Source organism: Dysidea avara, chromosome 4, assembly GCF_963678975.1.
Source record: "Dysidea avara chromosome 4, odDysAvar1.4, whole genome shotgun sequence".
In the NCBI taxonomy this organism is placed as follows: domain Eukaryota; kingdom Metazoa; phylum Porifera; class Demospongiae; order Dictyoceratida; family Dysideidae; genus Dysidea; species Dysidea avara.
The window spans coordinates 48,804,624-48,811,158 of record NC_089275.1 but is presented as its reverse complement, the minus strand read 5'-3'; the positions used below and the strand labels follow the sequence as shown (position 1 = coordinate 48,811,158).

The following is a 6,535-nucleotide window of genomic DNA, read 5'->3' as shown; positions in this document are numbered from 1 at the left end:
CAAAAACAAGTCATGCATTAAGTTCCCTACTTGATACATCCGAAGATAAACAGCAAGAACTCACAATCGATCCTTAAGTTCGTTTTATCTTTCTTGGGGTACGTTTGTTTACCAGCTGGAAGTGCCACCGATAACTTGTACAGCAATAGTAAGCTGCAAGCTTCAATTTGAGAAAGCATTCCGTTCCGTAGTTTAGTCCATCATTTCGTTCCATTCCGTTCCGTTCCGTAGAATAGACCCCACCCTTACGAAGTGCAAAATTACATTTGATTATAGCTCTTACTAGCTACTACTGTATGTAAAGTATGGTACCGGGAGTTTGTAAAAGGCGGAATAAGGAATAGCGAGCAAAAGGGGTTAGTATGGTACCAAAAAGGGGTTAGTACACTGTACTGTTTCGTTTCATCCCTCCACTGGAAGGATGAAGACTCGAAAACGAAACTAATAGCTAACTACTGTATATTCTAGCTTAGCTACATACAGTAGTAGCAAGAGTAAATAATGCTCATTTTTGATGCAGTATATGGCAGTTGGATACTCTCTCTTCCATTATTTACTCTTGGTAGTAGTAAGAGCGTATAGTAATCATTTCGATAGGACATCTATGAGTGACGAAGCAGTGTAGTTCACAGCTGTAACAGTACACGCAATCACCCTACATTGTAAGGATATCTACGAGGGATGAGTTCACAGCTGTAACAGTACAATCACCCTAACATTGCATAAGCCATATAAATGCCCATTCGTTGTGATGCGAGTTATTCCGGTTATTCCGCTATTCCTTATTCCGTCTTTTACAAACTCCCTGTACAGGGTAGCATTATAACTTTTTAGGTATGGATTGTGGTCACCACATGTGGTCTCCACAAAGCACCAACAAAATACCTTAATGTGTACAATGGTATAGAGTTCTTGATGTCAGCAGTTAGGTGTACTTGAACATGGACTTGACTCAAACTAACAGTAAACTGTCTTGACCATGTTGCTTTGTGTATTCTGAAATTCTAATTTTAGCAGCTACAATTAATTCACACACAACTATCAGTTGCCCTGACTGTTAGACATGAGGATACATGTAGTTTATAGACATAGCTGATATACTGGTAAAGCTAGCAGAATAAGTAACATAATACCATCTATGCTACATAACAGGCATTAGCCCATTCAGATCCATTTTAAGACTGTGATTATGTTTGTATAATTATAAGAAACAATTCACTGTAACCTGAAATGCCTGTGTTGTGGGGTGGCACCCAAATGAAGAGAATGTAATACTACAGAGCCTGAGAGTTTCTAAATTCCATAGAACCCTGTGTTTTGAAGTCTGACTTATTTAGACCACAACCATCCTATATGGGGATAATCTCAAGTAGTATCCTTTGTTATTCCATTGATACCCACAGGCTGTGGTCTTACTAATATCGTGTGAAGTTCTTTACCTATTGCTACAGTTTTACTGTTGGGATGATCACTGCTGCTTGTGTGACAACGTCAAGGTCAGTGAATTGTTAGGTTGAAAATTTATAGTATCTTTAGTTGATAGTTTGTCTATTCCTTTTATTGTGGATAGTATACCATAACTGTATACGTCTGCTTTGTCAGACCTCATTTCAATGGTACAGTAGTATACAAAATTTCCCTCATAACAGAACCAGCTCATTAAAATACTTTAAAATACTTGCGTGCATGGAATTTATCATACAGTGTGGTATCCTCTATAGTGGAATCATAAAGGTTTGCATTTTTTTCATGATAAAAGAAAGCACTAACCAAAAATCAGTATTGCAATACCATTGTGGTGCCTCGGCAGTATTGGTTACTCTATAGGAAGAATTAAAAAGTATCTTCAGTGCAATCTAATTGCAGTTGCTATTAAATCATATTTTTTTATTTTGTGGAAATTTTTACTTAGTCAATTAATGCCTGTAGCCATTGTAACTCAATAACAGATGAGATTATGTTATTTCACTGTTAAAAGTTATTTTATATAGCCCAATGGGTACATTTTGGCATACCACAGTACATATAATGCACACACCATGGACTTACCTTTAAGTTGTATCTTATTTCTTTTCTTGCCAGAGCAAAATGTTGATTTGTAGTAGTGCATCTATGGCTTTGTGTTAAAATTCAGCTGTAGTTGTTTAACCACATCTCCACCAGTTGTAGTAAGCAGATTGTTAGCTTCTCAGTGTGTGTAGGACTGTGTATTGGGTTAAGTATGTGGTCATAGACAGTCCTTCAAACAAATTTACAGAGACAAGTTTGTAGGCATACAGCATACCATTGATTTCATATCACACAGAGGTTGTTTGAAACCTTATAGTATTATTCTGCTTCCACTATATGTCGGACGGCAGGTGGATGATTCTGCTTGTTTGGTGCCACATGCTTTCTGTGATGTAGATAGTATTTTATCCCTGAGTTTTGAATTAGTTTTAAGTTTACTGTTCGTAATTGGCATATCTGTACATCTTTGTATAGACTCTTTGAGTTCGCTATGTCTGACCGAGGGAATGAAAGACAGTCCACATACACAGAAGATGTTTTTGGTGATTATCCAATTCTAGATTTCAAAAATTGATGATGTTGCCATCAGTACAGGTAAGGCAACCTGTTATAGTATATTTGTGAGGCCATGTGGCTTTGATTTCTTCCTATCTCTCAATGATTTTCTATTACATCTAGGGCCACTGTTTGTGGGGTTGATGATGTCATTACTGTTGGACAGACAAATTGGAGAATTGTGATAGTTGGGTGCAGCCCATTGCACCTTCTGTGGATTCTTCAGCAGTGCGTATTGTACTATCATGATGTGCCATATCATTTAAGGTACAATCATCAAGTGTGTCTGGCATTTCCCCAGAGTGCTCTGGTGGTATTATGGTCTCACTTGGTGGGTTAGGTGAGAATTTGTGTGTCATATGTTGTAACAGTTCAGTCAAAGATGTGAAAAGAATATCTATAATTCTTTCTATAAAAATAATTTATTGTTTTCGATTGTCTTATGTACATCCAGGGCTATATGCAAATCAGTTTTTCATAGTTGGTGTTGACCAGTTCATGAAGGAGGCTATAGATGTCATGTATAGGTCTATACAGATGGAGCCATCAAGTTAATTAATAATTTGGAAACATTGATTACTGTTTTTTATGCACAATGATCTTCAGGTGTATTCATAAGCAACCACTTGTAATGTTGTGAATATTGTACAGTGTTTGAAGTGTGTTTGTATGAAATTTGTTTAAAAGTTGTTATTAGATTTTCAGTGGCATTTTCCAATGTGGGGATGGTAGGTTATTGGTCCGGCTTAGGTTGTTAATGCCCGTGACCAGAGAAGGTGCTCCAGTGTGGGACATTACCTCGATAGCCTGATGAGTTGTGTGGTAAAGTATGTAGAGAGCAGATCAGCTGATGGCATGTGGCTAACGGTATTCTCTACCACTTTGGCTATCTGAGGTAATTGGAAAGTGAAGAAGCCGTGGTTGTGAGAAGGAGTCATAATGGCTTGGTTGTCATTGATCACTGTCTATAGCCCACTATTCATTTTGGAATCACATCCTCCTTAGGTGGTCTCCCCCATGCTAGAGGGGTAACGGTGGAGTAACATCTGGAAATAACTGACATATATGTATAACCCATCACAAGGTAGTTACACTGTTACCTATTTCACACAACCACATGACCATTTTGTGTACTTGTATGTACCACCATCAAGTGCTTTGTACATGTCATCATGTACAGCTACTACTTATCAGGACTGGGCCCCAGCGTGCAGAAGTATTGTGTTGGTAGAAATATCCTTGCAAAAACAGCCAAGTTGTAAAACAGGCCTATTTCATATAATTCTATTAGAAATCCTCGAATAAAATGTGCACTCTATAAATAATTAAAGTCTGCAATACTATACAATTGTTCGTAATCATCGAACTTTAGTACAATCTAGATTCTCCACTGGTAGATCTACAAAATTAAATTATCAACTTTTGCTATTGAGAGTATATATATATATATATAGATTTAAGCTACAATTTTTAAAAGGCAGAAATTTAGCGAGCTGATCAACAATGATGCAGTGAAGGGTTTGGGAGTTTGGTATAGAGGCCCCTGGACAAGTTCTTTTTCAACATTGTTGGTACACATTTTGAAATTCTCAGTGACTGTTCTATTAGAGAAATAGTACAATAATAAACTAATTCCAGCAATTGAACAAAAGAGATGAATAATGGTATAACTATTACAACATAACTATGTGGTACATTGGCTTGTTACCACATCTGTTCAATGCCAAAGTAAAGATTTCCACATAATTATTGTTTCACTACTTTATATCACTGAAACCCTACTTCATTTTTAAACTTATTTTTATTGTACTAGTTTGTCAACGTTTTATTAAAGCATAGCTATGTTATGCATGCATGTGTGGGTGTGACTGCTTTTATTGATCTCACTGATTGTCTCAAGCTCCATAATACTAAAGAGGGTGGTTTGCCATGCCTTGTTTTCTATGGCAAAACTGCCACTGAATCATTAAGGGGTGTGGGTCACCGCATGCTCTGAACATTAAGGGTCAGAGTATGCAATTGTTTATAATTTATAGGTGTCTACTCCCTCTTAGAATACTTTCAAAAATAATATGCTCCTCTAAGATAAGGGTCAATTTAATGCCCTGGTATGTTTTCTTTGCATAAAGAAGACAACAACCATATATTTGAAAAGCCAATCACAGAAGCCAAATCAACACGTTTTGCTGTCAGCAAAGATGAATGGGACACATACGTAGGAGGACACTGGTAAGTCCATGAAGAATGCATTGCATGTACTTCATGCGGTATGCCAAAAGGCAGGTATTCGGCTGAAGCAACGTTGAACATTGAAAGAATCAAGCCTGTAGCCTTAGCTGTTATTGAGTTACACTTGTCTGAAGGCATCAGTCTGTTAGTCAGTCAGTCAGTCACTAGAAATTCCATTTAATATATTTAAAATTTCATAGCAACTAGCTATAGTTGAAAGCATTTTGGGTTGATCAAAAGAATTATTTGGGCTTAGTTTTACCTAACCAATGCATGGACTCATGGTCACCTGATATTATGCCCTAGTCTGGGCAATATATCACATTGTGGCCATGGTGTAACTATTACTTTGTGGATATTATCATGAACCACGGTAGTGGCTAATAGAGATAATCTATGCTTAATGCCAAAATCCTAATAGAAAACATGCCTAAACACCACCTTAGGAAGCTCCCCAACCATGAAAGAAGCCATAGAAGTTAATTTGGAATAAGTATAGGCCTACTGGAAAATATGAAGTCTAAAGGAACCAATAAAAGCATTTTTTCACAACTGAAATATGTCATCTTGTTCATCTTATCATATGGCTAGAGCAAAATGTGAGTACTTTCGGGGATAAAAACTCGATCCATAACTTTACATTTTTCTTCCTATAATAATATGTCTTTCTTCACATCCATGACCTGCATATTACAATCATAACACACTTTCTGAACCAAAATAAGTATCCAATCATGTTAACGTATTCATTTGGAAACCCTATATACGTGTATATATGTGTATCATTAATTACCTATATTTAACCAGATTATATAAGTTTATACCAGAGCAAAGATGTTGTTGTGTACCACTGTGTATACTTGACTTATTGTGATCACATGAGTAGCTGCACAAGTGTGTATGTGTATTAATCAGAAGCCATACTATTGCTGACCACAGCATGGATATGTCAAAGCTGTATAGTACAAAGTACATTCACTAGTAAGGCGACAATACACTGGTGTTTGCTAACTCTGATAATAACTACTTAACAGCTACTGTACATGATGACTGACTTGATATACATGTTTAGTACTGTGTAATATCAAGCACCACAGCACCTCTTATTATCATGTTAGCTATACATACATGGATTTATAAAAAGTAAACAAACTAATGTAAAATTAATTTAAACAATTAAAACATGGGAATAGAGATTGCTGAAAGAAGTAAAAAAACAACACCAGAATGTTAAACACACAGAGATCTCTATTTGGACTCAAATAAACATTTATATAGAAGCATTCTCAGTACTTATCTGCCCCTGATTATAGAGAAACTACTTAATTTCTACCATATCCATCTAGTCCAAATAGTGATCTCTGTATGTTTAACATACTGGCTTGTTTGACTCTTGTTTCATTGTAAAAAATAAGTGGTGAAATCTGTGGCAAGATAGGAGTGATCATACTGGATTTATTAGTGACGGTCACTAAAATTTGTAGTGACATTCACTATCTTGCCACAGATCTCACCACTTGTTTTTTACAGTGTTCTTTACTTTTTTCAGCAATCTCTAAGTATTCCCATGTTTTAATTTCTAAAATTGTTTTTACACTATTTGAATAATATTTTGTGACCTGATCTTACCTTTTTGGCACATCAGTTGATTTTCTGTTTTATAATTTAAATGAGGTGTTGGGTGTTCATCTACATATCTTGAGTTAAAATTTTAGGTAAGTATTCTTGAGATATGAACGAT

The 6,535-nt window shown here is 36.1% G+C and overlaps 1 long non-coding RNA gene across 1 annotated transcript; it reads left to right on the top strand.

Annotated features, from left to right (window-relative positions):
* Positions 1 to 2,489: 2,489 nt before the first annotated feature.
* LOC136254682 (uncharacterized) lies at positions 2,490 to 3,394 on the top strand. The gene is made up of 3 exons (XR_010700675.1): positions 2,490 to 2,604; positions 2,689 to 2,905; positions 3,047 to 3,394. It is a non-coding gene; the product is annotated as an uncharacterized lncRNA (long non-coding RNA).
* Positions 3,395 to 6,535: the final 3,141 nt, after the last annotated feature.